The following is a 21,847-nucleotide window of genomic DNA, read 5'->3' as shown; positions in this document are numbered from 1 at the left end:
TGGGTGGATGCAAAAATAATGCAGGTTTTTGATGTTCAGTAAAGACATGCTACAAATTATCTTCAACAAAATATATTTAATCGAATTGCATTACTATCTGTAATTTGTTGCCAACGCACAACCAATGCATTAATTTCAGAAGAGTGAAAACTACCGTCTCTGGAATGGACGAACTCCCGAAATGCATTTTCAATGTCATTCTGACTTCTGAACCGTTTGTCGCGCAAAAAGTTGACCAGATGTTTATAAAACATCCGTGGGAGAAAGATCCGGTGAGTACAGTCTCTTAACCCAACTCATAAAATCGTGCCAGAGTCCGTTATGCGATGTATTGACGTGCGTAGATATGAAGGAGGATCCTCTTCCGATTGATTAATTCTTGCCATAAATGTCGCGGTTTTCGGATCATATCATTAATTTAATTTTTGTATTTTTCAGAAGAGAAGGTTTCACCCTGATTGAGGAAGCTTTAATGACTGAGTCCTTCCGATGACCACCAGACAGTGACCGTAGTGTTTTTCGGATGTAAGCTTGGTTTTGGGAAGTGCCCTGGTTTTTCACACTTATCCAACCATTGTCTAGAACGCTGTCTATTGTCGTATAATATGCATTTTTCGTCACACGTTACCATACTACTGAGAAATGGATCATTTTTGTTGCGTACGGAAAGCATTGAACAGATTTCATACCTGCGATCCTTTTGGCAGTCGTTCAGCTTATGTGGAACTTGGCTTCTTTGTTTTCCCAATAGCTTCCAGATGACAAATCATTGTGGCTGGTCAACACCAAGTCTTCCGCCATTTCTCGAGTAGTTTTGTGGGGTCATCTTCAACTGCAGTCTTCAACTGGTCGTTGTTAACAACGGAAGAACGGCCACCAACTTCTTTGCTCTTGAGGTAATTTCCATTACGGAAGTTTTGAAGCAAACGTTGTACTGTGGATTCATTTATGGTTGTTTGCCCTTAAATGTCGGGCACAAAATAAAGGTGTAGCCCAGAGGGCGTGGCAACCTCTCTAAAGCACAAGCTGTACTCGTCTCGGCCTAGGGTCGGCATGGGCGGCGGGTGCCTTAACAGAGTCACACGAGGGCCAGTGCACCAGATCCTGTCTGCATAGACAGGGAAGGATGTATGGCCATTTGTAATAACTAAACATTCCAAATTCAGCTCAAGTTACACTGGGAATGGATTCGTGGTGGTACGTGGTGACGCCCCTGGCGGGACTTAGACAGAAGCTGTCTTCTATTTGTGACCTTCGTGAAGTTTGCGTATGGCTAGCGTTATTATCCCCGGCCTCACGGGGGACGGTGGACCGGACGACAGCGTATAGGCGTTGAGGACGCGATGATTATGCTGAATAGTTCCTCGAATGCGTGAGTAAGCGAACGGAAACGGGTAGTGAATCCGTTGCTCTGACTCAAGTATGCTTTGCATTGTTGTGCGTACGACCGGCGTGGTACCCTTGGGGAAGCGAAGGATCGGACCACTAGGTTGAGCCTATGGCGTCCCTCGAATGCGCGTGGCAGGTGTAGGCTGAGTTCGACCGGAGGTTTTTACCGTAGGCAGTGCTCATCTAGGGGGTGTTTAGCAATTTCACTTAAAACAAAACCGCGGCCGGGGCGGTAGTTTCCACGCTATGGGAAGCCCTAATACTCTGGGAGATAGAGTCGCTTTCTCTATCTAGGGAGTGCGCGGGAGAACAGGCTGAAGTATTTCGGCTTGTTAGCCCTTTGCGCGCGGCATACGACCCGATGCACAATGTGGGCCCGACCATTCGGAGTGAACAAGCAGAGAGTGGGGTTGTCTTGGCCCATAGAGACTGGGGCGCCAATGCTGCGGCGGTAACACCATTCCGTCTTATGCGGAGGTGCGTCAGCTCTCATGTTGAGAATCAAAACCTCCGATAAGGCCGAATAGGCCAGGTGCGGATGTTGAAGATCCTCTTGTCTTGTGACGAAGAGTTCTCGGGAACCTCATGTCCCCAAATGTCATTAATGTTTCGAGCGGTTTGCGCTGCACTTTGTCCAGTGTGAGCAACAGACTAAATTAAATGTTTTAACTGATAGGATTTTAAGAGAAAGGAAGCGAGATAAAAAGGCGTTAAATGTTGTGTATCCACTAGCATAACGGAAAAGGTTTGTTTTCACAATTAGTATTAAAAGTGAAGCGAAAAGGACAACCTGCATTTGTTTTGCATCAACCCAATAGGACGAGTCCGCATTAGCCTTTAGTCTTAAAAAAAGCTAATCTTGGTACCTTTTTAAATCGATTTTGTGCCTTTTCAGGGTTCCATATCTGTCCACAGATCTATCTCTAATAATATACTGCCAATTATATATTTTTGGTTTTATAGGGCAACAAAAATCATTGGCCTACATTTGTCATGGACCTCCCTTGTTTGCATTGTTTTCTCTACGTATTTGTCTCTTTCAGGTGAGCTTCTGACTTAGCATTATGCCGAGTGTTTACGCCAACTGTACCTTTGTACATAGATTGTAAATAGTCCAACAAGTAGTTGTTTTCTTTTGATCCCCTCCTCCTACGCGAGCCCTTCACACCTTCACTTCTCTGCTCACTCTCTTACGTTCTACTCCTTCTATTCGCTCCAGTTTTTCTAATTTAAAGTTGTGCCAGTGATTTAATGAGTTGTTGGTTCAACCCGAGAATTATATTTCCAATAAGATTAGCCGAAGCTGTACACCGGAGACTACGACGGACTCGGGCCCGAAGTTGCGTCGTCGCTGTGAAGTCGTCACGTTTCAGCAAGGTGAGTTTTTGGTTATGGTTTTCGGGTGAATGGTTTTATTTAATTTCCTACAGGTTAAATCATTGGCTCCATTCAAAGTCCCCATTTATTTTCGTGCATTTTGTCTTATTCTTTAATTTAACTCTTAAGAAATTATTCCCGTTTTTTTTTTCTCTCTCTTTTCTTCTTTTCGAATCGTTTAAATCAAACGATTTAACACCGAGATACCACGTATCCTTGGAGAAAGATACAATAAAAAAAAAGGTGCTTTTAGATTGTGAATAGTATTATTGTAGTTTGACCTGGGTTGACATCTTCACAACAATGCAAAAACTTACCTGTGTTAGTCTATTTTTTTAAATGAATCATTTTTTAACGACAGTTTTGTCCAGTTAATAATTTTCAAGCATACATAAGCTTACAGTTTGTTTTTCAAGTAAAATTTGAAGCCTAAATAATCAGAACTTTATAACTGCTTTTACGTATTCCGTTCGACCAGACAATCCTTCATTTTAGAGATTTGCAATGAAACAGTAACAAAATATTTAATTGTACAAAATGGCGGGTAGATCATTCGAAAACATCCCTTTTCCAAACGTTTAACAATTTTACAAATGACGTACAGAATAAACTCCGTCCATCTTCGTAAGACATATTAAATTGTTTAGCTTGAAATTCTGACGATTCGAGTTGTCGGAACACTCGTGGGTCATTAAGTGCATGGAAATGCCAAGGGTTGATGAGTGAGATTAATGATCAACATGAGCTCTCCGGCCAGACGGTCAAATCAAAACTTTCTATGATACTTCTCCGTGATTGCCCCATGAAACGACCCAACGATGATGGATCATCTCTTGGATAAATTAATTAAACTGTTTAAGTTATGTTTGATCAATTGAGTTAACATATGTATTTAGTTTATGCACTTTCGTCATTTCCGATCCGCCTTATCGTTCTCTTTATTTTACTTTTACAATATACCCAGTCCTGCCATAAGTTCTGTTACAATCATTCACCTTGAAAATAATCCCAAACAAACGCCTGGCGAACCTTGCTCACTTGCCTATTGTTTACCTTTGATATAATGCTAAATTATTTTACTCAGTTGTTATTGAGAATTAATAACGTCAAGATGGAACGCACCCTTGAACAAAACCGTCATNATATATATATAAATGAGGAAATTTTGCGACCTTGCACAATGGAGAGGTTGGGATACCTTCCGTCGAAAAGGAATGTACCCTTACCATTTTACGAGGGCGCAAAGTTTGGAACGAAATGACCACCAGCAATGAGTTGATTTTTCCTCATCTACATCAATTCACTGATTGTTTTCCTCGTTCTTCGAGTGAAAGAACCAGTTTCCCTCAGCCTCTGCTGACGTCGTTGGAAGGTGGGATCTGCTGGAACGTCTCAATGCGGAAAACGAGCTTGGTAATGTCACTTTGCACCAGTAGCAGGGTACCCGTTGCAGTAATGTTAAACGAAAAGCATTAGGAAACAAAGACATAATTTAAATCACCAACCCGAGGAAGTTGTCAGCTGATAACGTAACGCAAACTGATTGAATTTAGCATTAAAGAACTGACATGAAACTCATGAGTCAGACGGATTTTCTAGGAAAATTGAACGTGTCCCCTTTCATTAACACCAGTTTTTTCAACAAAATTTTCGGTCCTTACACAAGCGCAATCCATAAAGGTGAGTATAGACGCTGGAAGCTAATTGAATGGAAATCTTTTGAGGGGATTTGCAAAACTCCAGGAGTTTGTGTTTATTAACAGTTACCAATCCAACTTTTTCAAAAAATTCCAAATTTCAACATTTTTGTTTTGTCTGATTTTTTCGTGCAAAATTTTTCATCAATTCTGCAATTTAAATAGGTTTCCTTACAGTAAATTTAACGTTCTTTGGGGTGGCACAAACCAGATTTTTCTACAGTCAATAATTTTGAAGTTTATAAGCAATTTAGTGGACTTAAGTCGAAAAATTAACCAAAACCAAAAACCTGAAATTACTTCTTTACCGTGGAGATTTGGACAGGGGTTTATAGGGAGTTTTTTGTTGGATATGGTGAAGAGAAACACCTCCTTAAATTTTCGACACTTATCGTCAGTCATCCTATATATATTCGAATAAACGAAGCATCAAACCGTTTTACATTTTTACAATATGTTTTCTACTATTTTCAATTCAAAAGCTATGCCCGGATTCGAAACCAGAACCATTAAGATGAAAGTGAAAACTTGTGATTTTATTTCAGTCAATATGTTAATAATAAATATAATATACAGTGAAGATATTTCTAATTTAAAACTATTATTACATTAAAATATGTTAATTTATTGAGTTTATCAGTTAAATAGAGCCACAGGGCGGTTGTTCAAATATGAATTATAAGCATTGTTCATCAGGTAAATTTATTACCCGATATAAAATATAAATGGGAGGGGTTCGTTTTCTTCGTGGCTTAACCGGTGAAACTGGATAGTACACATTAAAAGGACAGTAAAAAATCGGCTCACTTTTACTTTTATGAACCGGAATAGCCCGCGATACAGGGGGATGTGGAGGGCACTAAATTTCCCTAAAAGTGGTCGCCGGGACATTGTAAAGCTCTCGGTGGGCTTATCTCTGGACTCATGGTGCTGGAGGAGAAAGCGAGAGGTCCGATAGAAAAAGAGACAACCTTATCTGTCTCCACCCGTTCTATAATCACGTTTTTCCACCTCGCCATTCCATCGTGGGAGCTGACCAATCCAACGACATGCCTCTCATCCATCTAAATCGTCCCATTTAGCCACAAACCCTTTAACCGGCCAAATGGGATGGACCGTACCGAAAATTTTTTGACACTTTTAACTCTTAATAACAACTCAGTCGCATTTTGACCTAAGTTAAATGAGACGGAGAATGTTCTGAAGATTTATGATGTAGCCCCACTGATCCAATGATACAGTCCTTCCATAACAAGTTTGCACATAAATAAATGATTATTAAATCGCAATTAATTATTTGACGTTTACTGGCAGTGTATAGAAAAATATACCTATAATTTTTATTAAAACAAGTTAAAATATCGATACATCGGCCTTAAACTTTAATGTTATTCTGATACTCTCATGAATTAAGAAAACAAGAGTTACTGGTATAAAATTAATTAATTAAAAGAATAAGAAAATTATGAAACCGATCTCTTCGAGGTTTGCTGGCACATTGATTTATCTATGAAATGTTCTATTTAATTTTTAAAAAAATCACTTTACAAAGCTTAAGAGATGGAGAACTGTGGTTTGACTTTGAACTTTGAAAAGTACTAATTAAATTGTTAGATATTAGGATTTATAAGATCGGATTTCTGAACTACGGTTAGTAAATTAACATTCGAAGGAATTTGTAAATTTCCGTAAAGCGAGAAGATCGTTGATAGTTGCCATTCACGGATTGGAGTTTCTAACAATATTACCTACGAAAATCAAACGAAAACGGTTGTGTTCACAGAACACTAAACAAGAAAATGATGTTAAAAAATCATAGTACAAAATCATCGACAATAAAAAATTATTGAATCAAAACATCGATGTTAAAAAAGTAATGGAACCTAAAATATTTCTTGAAAAACATCACATATTTTCTCTGCTTTCCAGAACGCCTGCTTATCTAGGAAACGTATCTATAACTCTAAACCTACTTAACCTAACTGGAAACTTACACTAATCCTAAGCCTTCTTAACCTAACCTGGCCCAAATCCTTATGCTGAGCCTAAGGTTAAGCCTACAAATTATATGCCGACCGTAATCCTAAGCTTACTTAACCTAACCATGCCCTAAACCTAATCCTTAGCCTAGAAAGCCTATTCCGTCCTCAATCTAAACTGAAGCCTTCCTAACCTTACCCGGCCCGAACCCTTATGCTAAGCCCAATCTTACAATACTTAGCCCGTCTTTAACCCTAAGCCTACAAATATTAAGCCGTCCCTAATCCTATGCCTACAAATCCTATTCCGTCATAACCTAAGCTGGAGACTTCCAATCCTTTTTCGTCCTTAACCTAAGTTTAAGATTACCAACTTTATACCGTTCTTAACCCTATGTAGCCTGACCGTCAGTAAACCTAACGCTACTATCCTAACTTCTTCTGAACCCTAACATTAATGCTTTCTAACATACCTAACCCTAAGTCTTCAAATCCTAGCTCGTTCTTAATCCTATATCGTAGCTTATCAAATCATATTCGCCCATATCACTAACTAACCTAATCCGCCCCTGTACCTAACCATACCTAATCTAACATATCCTATCTCTTACTTTACTTAACTAACGTAAAGTAAGAGCACGTAGAGGAAGAACCTAATCTTAATCATCCCTAACCTCATAACTATACCAAACATAACCTATTGCAAACCTTATCAAACCTAGCACTTCCTTCACCCTTACCTTACCTACTTAATCAATCACATCTCGAAAACGTAAGAAAGCACTTCCCTAATCTTAACCGAACCCTAATACGGCTAATACCGAATCCCTAATAATTAAGGGGACACGTAATAACTCATGATCCCTGCCTAACATTGCTTAAGCAACCTTCTAGCATTAACCCCACCCATGCTAACTCCCATAGAAAAAATATCAAACCAGAATTTTTTAATGTCATTGAACTGAAATATCGATAATAAAAAAATCATCAAACCAATTAATTTCTGGAACACAACCATCGTTAGAAAGACATCAACCGAAAACTTTATCTAAAAAATATTGAATGGAAAATAATGAACGTAAACATAGATTATAATATTTTTCCATTGGTCAAAATACCTCAAAAATAAAAAATTGCAATTCTAGTAATATAAAATATATTAAATACAAGCGTGACTGGCGATAAGTTAGCCATGAGTAAGGAAAACATTTTTTTCTGAATTTTTTTGTCAATTCTGCAATGTAAGTTTTCTCACCGCAAATTAACGTTCTTTCATGTGGCACAAACCAGATTTTTCTACGGACCACTTCAGATGGTTATAAGCATTTAGTGAATCTAAGTTCAAAAATAAAAACACACTGAAATTACTTCTTTACCATTTGGACAGGGGTTTATAAGAATTTTTTTTCTCGCATATAGTTAGTAGAAACAACTAAAAGGTTCCACACTTATCAAAAGAACCAAAATACTTGTTTAATATTTTTTAGACTAGTGTCAAATTTTTTCCTTTTTATGGAGAAAAATTATGCAGGGTACCTCAGCCCCAGTTTAACTTCAAAATCTCAAATACGACGAAAGGATAGAAAATGCTTATTAATCCATCTCCCCGAAATCTATCGCTCTGAGGACCGGTGAAGAGTATTAAAAATAGCAAATCTTAGTATCTTTACGCAAGGTAGGCAGTTTGCACATGAAATGTGATTAATAAATAGAAACAAATGACTTTTAAAGTTTAACAAAAGGTGAAAATTTGAAACTAGATTAAAAAATATTAAACACGTATGTTTTTATTTTTTTTATAGCATCATTGATTAAAGAGAAATTTAGCAAGGCCATCTACAAAGGACACCCTGTATATATTCATCACTTGTGCAACCGAATCTTTCTTTTAGCTAAGTCCTTTATATTATAACTACCTTGTAAAAAATAAAAATGCCAGCTCGGAGAAGAGGCAATATTAAAATTCCAAGCTTGCTAGATTTGATTAGCCATGACTTGGACAATCTCTAGTAATACCTCTCCGTTGGAAAAATAAGAAAGATAAAATCAGACATGAGAAAAAAAGACCTCATTATATTCCGGCAGGAAGGTAGAATTTCGTTTCCTGTCCGTATAATTTTAAGAGAACCTCTCGGGTGTATTTCGAGATGGAATATATATTTTTTTCGTGTGACCTCATAGGCCAAATATATAACAAGTTCGGGTGTTCAAACTTTACGGATTATAAGATAATTAAAATTTAATCTGTCAAGTTGAAAACGGTGTTTTCTACAATTCAATGTAATTTTATTCGATTTAATGTTTCATAATGTGAAAAGAATTTCACCGTTCCCCGGCCTTTTTCCAAAGCAGCTGAACTTTGTTGCAAAGTAACGCGCCGTTAGATACGGTAAAAAGCCAGCATCAAGTCAGGCGAAGATTGGCTTCTCAGGAGACGCAAAGCACTTTGCAAAAAAATTCACTCGAACAGCCAATTTCTCACGCTAGAAAGAGCTTTGTATAAAAAAAAAGTGCGAGAAAAAATAGGATCTTATAAATGGTGCCGAGATGTATGCATTTCATAGGAGATTTGTAGGTTTTTCTTGGGACACCTGTACTATGAAATTTATAAAATAATAATAAATCTTTATTTACAAGAATGTACATTCATATACATTTCTAACAAAAAATAATATTGTGGTACATCCCTGCCTGCTGTCAAAAAGCAAAACTTATACTAGACAGCAGGAGTTTTTTTGAGATCATCAGAGAAATAAACAGAACATATCTTTACAAAATGAAAAACAAACATAATGCAGAATAAACATGTAGCATGAAAAAAACAACCAAATTAAATCTTGGGTTTAAAATATCTTAACTACAATTAAACATTTTTGAAATTATATTTTTTTCTTTTTTGTAGTTTTTGAAATTTTGAATAATAATCCTCTCTTTATAAAAAAAAAGCGAAGTATCATATTTAATGAAAAATTATAATATTGCGTAGTTTTTACATTGTAAAAATGTAAGTTAGCCAATGAATTGTGTCTTGTGTTACATTCACTGATGTAAGCAGTTATTGTTTTTTTTTTTTTTACATCTATTAGATTTCGTGATCCGATTGACCAAATAATTTTTTTTAAATTAATTAATCTTTAATTAAGGTTTTGGTTGAGTTAAAAGAGTCAGTGTCATGAGCGGGATTCGAACCCACGACCTTCGGTTAAATACGCCGTTGCTCTACCGTCAAGCTATCGTGACTTCGATCTACCCGGACAGTGTAAAGTCTGAAAGTGAAGTATAGCTCTCCGTGGCCATTTCACTTGTCGCTGAGAATCAAATAGATTATACAACATTTGAAAAATGGCAAAAAGGACGGAAAATTCAAAAGGGAGGGTTGAGATGAGAAGTTGGTGTCCGAGTGGATCGAGGTCACGATAGCTCAAGTGGTACAGCAGCGGAGTATTTAGCCGAAGGTAGTGGGTTCGAATCCCGCACCTGACGCTGACTTTTTATTTCAAGCAAAACCTTAATTAAAGATTAATTAATTGAAAAATATTTTTATATATATACAAACATGAACATTTAAGAAAGATTTGGTATAGATTCATTACTTTAAACTCAACGTATAATTTTTTCGTATTTTATCAAACGTAAAATAATTTTAAGAAGTGAGAGTTTATTGTTTCATCCAAAGTCTGAGTGTAGCATTTATTTGTATCTCCCCAGGAAACAATACCATAGGCTATTATGGATTGTGCAAGAGAAAAATATATTTCCCTTAAGAGTAAAATTTTTATAAAGTTGCGTAAAATTCTAAATTTATAAAGAGCTTTTTCAGACGGTAAACCAAAGAATCAGGATGGGAATTAAATCTCAAATTCGAGACCAATGTCACACCAAGAAATCTAACACTGTAAGAAAAGAGATAACCAAGCACGACACACATCATTATCATTACAAGAATGAAAATTAAAATATAAATAGAAATAGAAAATATAAATACAAACTATAAAAATAAACATGTTCAAGTTATGTACATATATTATTTCAAAATCGTCAGTTTCACTTCAGTAGATTGTAAAGTACTACGTTTTATTATACATTACATAGCAGATTGATTTTTTAAAATAAGTGAAATACAATTCGGATTATCATTTGATATAACGTGTGGTGTTTAGTGACCGTTAGCCAATGATTATTGGGAGATCGTGAGGTGCTGTTTGGTGTGACGTAGATTTTAGAAAAACATTTTCTTTATCGTGCCAACGTTTCGATCTTTATTGAGATCATCTTCGGGGCTGAAAGTGTTTGTTTTCTGTTTAGATGTGTCACTCAAGACGACACACAATAAAGACACATATACACAGTAAACAAAGACTTCGAGCCCTGAAGATGTTCTCAATAAAGCTCGTAACGGGGCACTATAAAGAAAGTGTTTTTCTAAAACCTTCGTCAAACCAGACCGCATCTCACGATCTCCAAATAATCATTTGATATAACGTTGTTTGTCATCTAACAACAATCACAATTTTTTTAATTAAAACAGACAAGTAAGGTTCGTACTTATGCTGATCTTCATTGTGTCTAGAATAGTTTTTGTTGATTTTATTTAATATGTAATGCAAATCCTTATATAACTTATTTGCTTTTCATGAATCATAAAGGAAGGGAGCGTGTTTGTACTTAATTATGTTGTACAATTATAATTAATGTGTGGTGTTTAGTGACCGTTAATCGATAATTATATTAATAATAAATCGATAATTATTAATTGGAAAAAAAAATATCGAAAATATAAAATAAAATTAAACCCTTTGCCAATAACATAAAATTAAAAAAACTTAACAAAAATAAAAATTACCTTTTCAAAATGAAATTGAGCTAGCTCCTTTGTCAATTCTAAGTTAACATTAACAAAATTATTTCAATTAATTAACCTTTTTATGTAAGGTTTTGGATGTAATGAAAAAGTTACTGTCACAAACAGGATTCGAACCCACGGTCTTCGGCTCAATACGCAATTTATTAATTTGAACATCAACTGTATGCATTGCTCTGGCAACACCCTCACTTATTTTTTCATTATAGATTGAAACTTTTACCTTACAATTAATTAATCTGTTTATGTAAGGTTTTGGTTGAAATGAAAAAGTTAGTTATATTAGTCCATATTTGTTTAGTAGCCAAAATTTACCATATTTATTCAGAAATCGTGAGATGCGGTAGGGTGTGATGTAGGTTTCAGAAAATCATTTTCTTTATTGAGATCATCTTCAGGGCCTGGGATTTACAAACATTGTTACATTTAACAAATACATGTAGGATCAAAATTTTCTAGCATTGTAAAAATTCACTTTTTTCCACATCCTACATGTATTTGTTAAATGTAACAAGGTTTGTAAATCCCAGACCCTTATAATGTTAATTTCATAAAGCCCGCTATTTCTCCCCACCATGGAGACGAATAGAAGAGATAGACCTAGTGTAAGAGGAGATAGGGCTGACCGGCTCATTCTTATTGAAGAAAGGGTGAGAAGAAAAACGTGGCCCGTAATAAGTTTTAAAATTGATTGTAAAGTGTTATGAGTTTATGTTTTTTGATTTTAATTTAGTTAAGGGTACATTGTACACAACACACACAGTAAGTGTTTCTGTTTGTGCATGCACAAGAATTTTGGTCAATTTTTCCTTTTAGTATTTTTCTTATTCTTATTGTAGACATTAATTTTTTTTATAATTTATGATTGATAATTTATTTTTTAAATATAATTTGTGATTAAGCATTGATCTTTTTTTATAATTTATAATTTTTTATTACAATATATTTCGTTTAGAAGATAAATATTTTTGTTCTACTTATTTATGATTCACTGAGGTACGATCCTCCGACTATAAAAAAGCCAAATAATCATTACACCCTGAAGATGATCTCAATAAAGATCGAAACGTTTCCACGATAAAGAAAATGTTTTTCTGAAACCTACATCACAACAGACCGCATCTCACGATTTCTGAATAATTATAATTTATCCTCCTAGAAATTCGAAATATTGGTTACCCTCTACTTAGAATAAAGAACATCTCTTAGTGAGATGTTTAATTGTGCGGCCTGCGGATAGTTGACTTGAGTATCAAGTCTATCACCATTGAGCCGACATTTTTTTCTGTCAGTTCGTTCTCATGACAAATTTGTTCAAACCTTGCGTCGGAAGGCTTTTATATTTAAAAAGCGAAACCTACTTGAATAGCCCTTTTAAAGAAAGGCCGCTAGAATTTTGCTGTTTCCCTCGGAGCGTGAAAATTCCAGGCCATGGTTCTGCCTTGTTTTTCATCATATAAATCATGGATTGTGAAACATGACTTGAATCATAGTAGCGTAATGTTGGCCGCCTTTCATCGGCCGAGATATATTCCGTCTATACAACGGCTCTTATGGACCCGCGAAATACACAATCTGTTTTCCAGAAGAGCTGCCAACCATATTTACAATCCCACCGCTCATCCATAATCATCCCCTGCGCCAACAGGCAAACACGCCGACTGCAAATATATACATATCCTAATAATAGGAGGGGACCGCATAAATCATATCGGCTTGACCGCCTTTAAACGGTTAACAATGAGCAACACTTGATTGATATTGCCCGATTCTCAGGCCTGTACCCGACTGCATACAGTGTAAGTACACATGACATATTTCACATTCCATAATATTTCTCATGAAACCATAATTGGCCAGACAATTTGACACCACTGTGGCATGTTAATAAAGTAACAAAAACCACTTAAAAATCAATGAATCATCGAGTTGTTTATGTTGTTTATACATATTACCAAATTGTATATGTTGTATATACTAAAGAATAAAGACATAGTAGTACTAGTACTAGTATATAATTAGATACATAGATAGGTAGGCAGATAGATAACTTCAAAGTAAAGCGAAAGAAAGAGAAAGGGAGTATAAGTGAAGGAGGGTGAGAGGAAGAGAGAGTGGGATTGAAAGATTTGAGAGAAAGAGAAAGATAACAAAAAGAAAGAAAAAAAAGAAAATTAGAGGAAAAAGAAAAAGCGAAAAAGAGACTGTGAAAGCAAGAATATATAATTAGAAAATTTGTCATATATTAAGTTATGTGCCTTTAAACCAAAATACATTAGTTTTCCAGGTAAGAAAAAAGAATAAAACATTCAATTGCTAAAATAAACAATTCAGTTTTGGAAAATTTCTAAAATAAGTAAAACGTCGAAAACTTTTGGACCTTTTTGAGCTTTGTACAGTTATTTTGTATGCGTGTATTGATAGCATTGGGTTCTTACTCGCAGTGCATTTTGAATAAGAGGAAACGCCAAAATCGCTAAATGATATTTACTTGAATTCCTACTTGATCTTGAGAACAAGAAACAAATAATTTGTTTATATAGAAATAAAGGGAAAATTAATCTCCTTTCTACTTTGATAATGTTGTTTGCGTTCTGAAGAAAATAGACAAGAAAAGATTTAATCTTAAAAAATCTCATACCAAAGTTGGCAATATTCGCTGGCATTCCGATTGACTCTCATTCATACATATCTTTTTATTGTTAAATTTTTTCAATTTAGTGAGTCCTGTGAGCTTTAACTTTGAAACGATTAAAGAACAATATTACAACATGACCCTTTGATGCTTGTTTGCCTTCTTTTTCAACCCTTTTACCCAATTGTTTTCACTTCCTTCTAAAGGCTTATTAGAATTTTAAGATCGTGCTGCTTGAGAATTCCCTCTCACTTCTAAACACCATCTAAGCTTGGTCTGTTTAGAGCTTCATCCAAATATCCTATTACCGACCATTAATGTGAATAACAGAAAAATTTACTCATCGGAAGGAGGTCAGCAGTAGTTTTGCCTACTTTTCAATGTATAATTCGCCATCATCAGGGCTCAACTGTTATTCTATTACCATTAATAATGATCTTTATTATTAATTATAGGTCGATTTGAACATATTAATTTTACTCGTTAGATTTAGTAGTCCGATTGACCAAATAGCATCTTTCAATTAATTAATCTTTAGTTGAGGATTAGTTGAAATAAAAATGGCAGTGTTACAAGCGGGATTCGAACCACGACCTTCGGCAAATACGCCGCTACTCTACCACTTGAGCTATCGTGATTTCGATCCACTCGGACACCAACTCTCCCATCTCAACCCAACCTTTCGAATTTTCCCTTCTTTTTGCCATTTTTCCAATAGATTACACGACATTTCAAAAATGGCAAAAAGGAGGGAAAAATCGAAAGGTGGGGTTAAGATTTGAGGTTGATGTTCGAGTGGATCGAAGTCGAGATAGCTCAAGTGGTAGAGCAGAGCCGTATTTAGCCGAAGGTCGTGGGTTCGAATCCCGCTCGTGACGCTGATTTTTTATCTCCACCATTACCTTACATTAAGATTAATTAATTGAAAGATTTATTTACCACCATTGTAATGTTTTTTTCTTATTTATTAAACCAACTGGCAGCTTCTGAATATACTCTTTTGTATAATATATTCGTGTAACTGGTTAAAAAAGTAAAAAAAATTAAAATTTAACTTGTGTTGATTTTTTTAAAGCTACTTTTAACAAAAACGACTAATTACGCGATAAATTGAAAAGAGTTCTGGAGGGAAACTTTAACTCCAAAACAAATCCAAGACATTTTTGAGTTTCTGATATCAATTTTTTAGATCGGAAAGGATTTTTTTGGAATGGAAAAACAGGGAATTACGTTTTTTTACCCTAGGCAATGTCTATTTTTCAGAGAATTGAGAAAAGTCTCCGGCATCGTGCAACTCCCATCCGGCCGACGTCAAGTTCCCCACCGCTGAGGTATCAGCTGAAAGTGTTTAATTACCCCAGGTTAGTAATGGGCAGAAGGATGATGAGTCATATCGAAACCATACACGCATACAAATATTAATAAATTGTGCAGTATGTGGCACTGTCTCCTGACATCAGTGGTTCCAGGTTATACGGACGTCCCATCAAGGGCGTTGATAGAGCCTGGAACATTATTTCTTGCTGGGCCACAAATTTCTTGCAGGACTGTAAGATTCGGCTATGTTCATATGACCCTTCGCCAGAATGACGTTTTGGAGAAGGCCTGCGGTTTATCACTTACAGGTACGAACCGCATATGCCAAGGCCGGTTCGTAAACTCGATATCGTAGTGTAAAATGCTTTGCTTTTCCTACTTCCGGCCTCGCAAAAGGTTTTTTTTTTATTAAGAGTGGGAAGAAAGATTGATAATACTTTCCCACGTACGTATTGTAGGTAGATTGCCATTTGTGTGTTTTTTTACAGTCGCTTACTAAAGATTTATGTCGATGATACTTCTCACCCAGGGAAGAACTGTTTATTTATTTTGCATATCCAAGTTATATTTTTTTAACTACATCGATTACAATACAACGCAATTTGAAATTATACATAAATTTTTAAGCAGATCGATCATGCTCAGGTTATAATAATGCAGATTATGGTATCGTCCTAGTTCTTTGCGCAACGTTCTCAAGATGGCTACAACCTCGGCGGAAAAAATTGAAAACTATGTTGGGAGGGAATATCAAGTGCCATTACATTTGAAAAAAGTTAGTCACCAAGTCTGCTTAACGTGCCAACTTATCGAAATTCTACTAGCGGCAACACAGTCTACGTGAAAAATAATTTTGGAAATCATACTTAGTTTTTCAATAAAATATGCAGCGTAAAAATAAAAAGCCGCGTCTTTTATAACAACTTACACGATATAACAACCTTTAAATACATGCGTAACGAAGCGAGAAAACACTTAGTATATTACGGAAAACATGTTTCCTAAGCTTAAGAGTTATTCTTAGTATTTAAAGTACTAAAAGAATTTTTTTAGACATAAAAACACAAAAGTATGTGGCGTTTAGTGACCGTTAGTAAATGATTATTTAGGGATCGTGAGATGCGTTCTGGCCTGACGTAGGTTTTAGAAAAACATTTGCTTTATCGTGCCAATGTTTCAATCTTTATTGAGATCATTTTCAGGGCCTGGGATTTGTAAACTTTTTTTTTTGGCCTTATGATCTTTGTATATTAGCCATGACGAATTCTTATATATATGTTGTTCAAATTGGGGGTTATCGGGAAAAAAGGGCCAGAGGCGACGGTGGGAATCGAACCCACGACCGTGGCTTGAGAGTCTCTCATGCTAACCACTCGGCTACCGCGGTCCCCCAAAACATTGTTTAAATTTTACAAATACACGTAGGATGTGAAAAAAAAGAATTTATATAATGCTAGAAATTTTAGATTCAATTAAAATATTTGTACTCACTCAAAATGTTTGTTTTCTGTGGAGATGTGTCGTTCTTGTGTGTCGTGTTGAGAGTGCCAGTGAGATATTGCTGTTTTATATATATGTACGTTGGATATTGAAGAGGTGGGAAAGGAAGTCGGGATAGAAAGACATTTTTATATGAGGAGTGAGAAAAAAATGTGTATTGGTTCGGCCTGATTATCCTTTCAGGATTATATAGAGGTGGACAATAAAGGAAAGCCAAATTGGTGAAGAATGAGACTATGTAGAAATGTTTGATGTGTGGAATGTGATCATTGTTTTATATGTTTTGTGTGATGTGATGATGATGTGTCACGTTTCGATTTGAATGTACCGCCATGCCCCTCCACACACATCTGACAGTGAAAGGAGTAGGGGCTAGGAAAGTGCTATTTTTTCAGTCAAAAAAACAATTCCCTTTCTGTCCTCCATGGGTTAAGAGCTGAATATTTGTAATTAAGAAAATTTGGTGTGCACACAATTCAAGTAAGTAAATTTAATATTTTGACGTCAAAAAACTAAAAATAATAATTGTATTTTAATTTAAAAAAGGGTTGTAACAAAAAATATATTTTTATAAAGACAATTAAAAGAGATAACTAATTTGATTTTAAAAGCTATGTTAAAATATTAATTGTATTTTCTAATTGGTGCTCAAAAATTAATAATAATAAGAAGAATAATAATTTCCTTTACTTNTTGTCGGTATGACCTTTTCCCTTTTTGACCCATTTTCCGTGAACCAGGGACCGACGTCTTTCTTAACCTGCCACAGTTTGGCAGGGTTATTCTTATTTTTCCAAGCCCAGCGGTTTTCCCATTCTTCTTTTATCGTATTTCTTTTTCTTTTTAAAACGAGAATTAACGTCGATTTTAAAATTAATGTTTCTAGATTCTGAAATAGGTTTTATTATAGAATAAAAGATTCTTTAAATTAAAAGTAATAATTAATAAAAGAAATTGTAATCTTTTTTGAAAATAAATTGTAATAAAAGATTTAAATTAAATTAATATTTTGGTCTCGTATTTATCTTGGTTTGAATTGAATATTTGAATGGAACATATTAAAAAAAGGTGCCTGATCAATAAATTAAATTATTGCAGTCAGGTCCGATCATAAAAAAACTCTGGGACCTTGTTTTCGGTTCTCCGAATTCAGGGTTGGGCCCAAAACAGAAGAGACGGGCATACGTATGTATGTTATCGATACTGAATTTGATTAATGATATTAGTGTAGCTGCGACTGAGTTTACATGGGTCTGTTCTGTAATGCTGTATTTATCCCTGTTGATGAAAACTATTTCTAAAAAGTTACGTTTATTTTTTATTCGTTGTTACGTAATATGTTCGGATTTTTGAAGTCGAAGTTGTGTTTGTGTTCAAAATGGTGGGTAGCGAGTGCTGTATGATTTCGCTTCGGTTTTTTGCAATCGTAGATATGTTGCTTTACCCTCTTATCCAGATATTGGGATGTAAAACTGATGTAAGTTACCGGACTATTTAAACAATTTATTTTGTAATTAACAAACGTGAGATTTATTTGTTAATTGTTGTTTGTGTTCTTTAATTTTGGAAAAAAGTGTGTGACTTGTTTTATAGTTTTTGAAAGCTATTTTGAATTTATCCGAAGAGAGAAATTGTTTAATTTATGTGATAGGCTGTGAATGAATGGCATAGAAATGTATGTTGATTTGTCTGTATTTGATAGATTTGATGTAGTATTATTAGTAATAGTGGATGAGTATTGAGTTGTTGTTTTTGATTATTCTGTTGATTGTGTGTTTAGTGTAGTGATTGTTAAGGAGGACATGTTTGTATATCTTTTTGTTTTTGTAGTGAAATGATTCATGGCTTAGGATAATAATTCTGTGAAGTAACCCTTTGGCCGTGTTTATTATTGTATGAAGAGGTTGGTGTGATGTAAAGTTGAAGTAGCGATCTGTGTTTCTTTCTTTTTGATACCAATCTGTGATTAATGTGCCATCTGGTTGTTTAATTACGAAGGTATCTAAAAATGGTATTGTTTTCGATTTCATGTGTAAATTATAGGCGTGGGTGAAAGCTATTAAATGTATCTATTGTAGTTTGATTTTGATCTATGAGAACTGCTGTCAGTATATCATCTACGTATTTAGGGAGGAAGGGTAATGGTGAAAGAAAGTTGTGGTATAACTGTGTTTAATAAATGTGTCATAATTATTTCTGCATGTATTGGGCCTAGGTGGACACAAAAGTGTTCATTGAAACGGGGCCCGACCATCGAATTCTCCTTGTGGGGTACAATCAATAAAAAAGTGATTAAATTCCAGTGATTTACAAAATCCATTAAAAAAGAAACACCATTATTACTTTCAAACTGATCAAAATCCTCAAAATAATCACGATTTACAGCCAATTCAACAACAATCGCCGATAGATTCGTTCACTTCAAGAATTTGATGACCGAGGCCGTTAGTGAGCATTTGACCCTTTGAGTTAGAATCAAATATTTGTGCCCCGTTGGAAATAGCTGACCCAAAAATAAACGATAAAGCCTCCACGGAATCATTTATTTTATTGCTCTTCCTTTGACCACAATCGTAGTTTTAGAAAAGTAGAAGATATTGTGCTTTATTGCCTTTCAAACTTTCACAAGGTTGTCGCACTCTTTATGCTCCTTAGCGACATATTAAAGTTTTTAAAGTTTATTAGTTGCTGGAAATAAAAGGTGAAAATAAGTGTAATACAATAATTAAACGTAATTTCAACGAAGGTTTTTTCCCATTTACCTAACTCTATAGCTAATTGGTGTCTTTCTTGCACTCTGTGGTCAGCATTATTTTTCTACATTTATTAATGTCTTAGGTTTCTATTTGTCTAACGGTTTTTGAGAAAGGGTAGAAATTGGGTGTTGTTTATCACAAAAAGATGTGTTTTCTTTGCTCGTTTTACGGGATTGCATTCCACTAATTTTCTTATTAGCAAAACATTTACGTTGTATCTGATTTTTACATCTTTAGTGGTTTCAATAAATAAAAATATCAATTTTTTATAATCTAAACACATATATAATAAATTAGACTTATTGTACCCAAATTCACAAAATTTATTGCAAGTGAGATGATACGTTCCGTCGGACTTATCTTGAAAGTTAACATTCAAAACTTTGAAACAATTTGGAATTAAAATGGAATTGAAATCTACTGTTAGTATGCAGACATTACGAGTTCTTGATATGAAGTTGTTTACCTAATAAACGGCCTACTTCAAGGGTTGGATAGGGCGCAGGGATCCACTTTGTTAATTAATTTGCCCAAATATTATGCAGCCCTCGTCTTCGCTCAGTTGCAAACCCAATTTAACCAGAATAAATACCAGGCGCAGCTTTGTTTTACCGCACAATTAAACGTACCTGGAGCCCATTGAGCTGAGACAAACATCATCAACCAACGTTTATAAACCTGAAACCTGTTGCCCTTCCATTTTATAAAAACATAAAAAATAACATGTTTTTGCAACTATGATAGCAAATTCATAAAAAACTCAGAATTAAAAAATATATAATCTATATAAATTATTTTTTTTTTATTAAGGTTTTGGTTGAGATAAAAAAAATTGGGGTCACAAGCGGGATTCGAACCCACGACCTTCGGTTAAATACACAGCTGCTCTACCACTTGAGCTATCGTTACATCGAAGTTATAGAAACGACCTACACGTCATATAGACAACCAGCACTTCAGATAAGTCGAGCGGGTCAGAGGTGACAGGTTATCAGCATATCCAGGACCCAATTAGCCTAGGAGCCAGAGACAACAAAGTGCCCTTCTTATTATCGCAGCCAAACACATCAGCCCTTAGACCAATTAAACTAATTAAACAAATATGTATAAAACCCCTTGTATCTACTACGAGGGGGCTCATTCTTACTGTTGCGTTCTGTCCGTTATAATGTCGATTCCACTGTTATAATCTTTTACAATAAAACTTCCTTTTTTTAAAAAGTCTCTTCCGCAGAGCGGTTATTTATCTTCGATAACTTTGTCGCCGAGAATCAAATAGATTAAACGACATTTGAAAAATGGCAAAAAGGAAGAAAAAAAAAAGTGGGGTTGAGATGGGAAGTTAATATCCAAGTGGATCGAAGTCACGATAGCTCCAGTGGTAGAGCAGCGGCGTTTTGAGCCGAAGATCGTGAGTTCGAATCCCACTTGTGACGCTGACTTTATTATCTCAACCAAAACCTTAATTAATTGAAAAGAATTTATTTGGTTAAGCGGACCACGAAAATCTATATAGTTTGCGAAAATGATAAAACGGGAGTATGTGCGTGTGAAGTAAAAAATACAATTAAACCTGGCTCATACAAAAATTGACAGATGGATTGAATGATAAATATAAAGGTAGTTTTTTAATAGATGCATTGATAGAAAGTTAGCTAAAGAATATGAAACTTTAGTGGACTGTGAACCAAAAAATTGAGAAATTAAAAGATCAAATAATAGTATGACAAACACCCCTTTTAAACCACGGCTAAATAATAATTTAAATCAGTTTTTTAATGATTCAAATGAAATTGAAGAAGGAACAACACAATTACCATCCAATATTTATTAAATAAAATTTAAAGACAGGAACTGAATAGGCGATTCGGGCCACTCTATAGACTATTCAAACGTAAATCTAATTTGTCGACAAAAAACAAACTAACACTGTACTGAACACTATTAAAAACGATTTGGACATACGGACTAGAACGTGGGGTACTGCTAAACCTACCAAAACCCAACGAATTCAATCCTTCCAATTCAAAGTCCATAGAATTATAGTTAACGCTCCTTACTATGTCTCCACAATGACCTCAAAATACCCTTTGTAAATAAATTAATCCGGTCCAAATTCACCCAGTACCAAGACAAACACTCCACTAACCCCAACCCACTAGCCCAATCCATGTCCAACATAATCCATCCCTACAATCCTGTCCGCCTATTAAAGCGGAGATGTCCTCGGGACCTGCTCATCAAGGACAAATCTTGCACAAAACTGGGAGATCAACAGTGGTTGGCGACTCCCTTCAAGAAATGATATCAGTGTATAATATACATATGTAAATAAC

General features: G+C 35.1%; 1 protein-coding gene and 1 non-coding gene across 2 annotated transcripts in view; one reads left to right on the top strand and one right to left on the bottom strand.

Moving 5' to 3' along the window:
• The window catches only part of LOC106662324, a 408,805-nt gene that overhangs the window by 214,460 nt on the left and 172,498 nt on the right, over positions 1 to 21,847 (bottom strand). The gene's annotated exons all lie outside the window — the stretch shown is intronic.
• On the top strand, positions 20,875 to 20,947 carry Trnak-uuu. The gene has a single exon. It is a non-coding gene; the product is annotated as a tRNA-Lys (tRNA).

This window comes from Cimex lectularius, unplaced genomic scaffold, assembly GCF_000648675.2.
Source record: "Cimex lectularius strain Harlan isolate CLEC.00 unplaced genomic scaffold, Clec_2.1 scaffold106, whole genome shotgun sequence".
Lineage (NCBI taxonomy): Eukaryota > Metazoa > Arthropoda > Insecta > Hemiptera > Cimicidae > Cimex > Cimex lectularius.
This window is presented reverse-complemented; position numbering and strand designations above follow the sequence as displayed.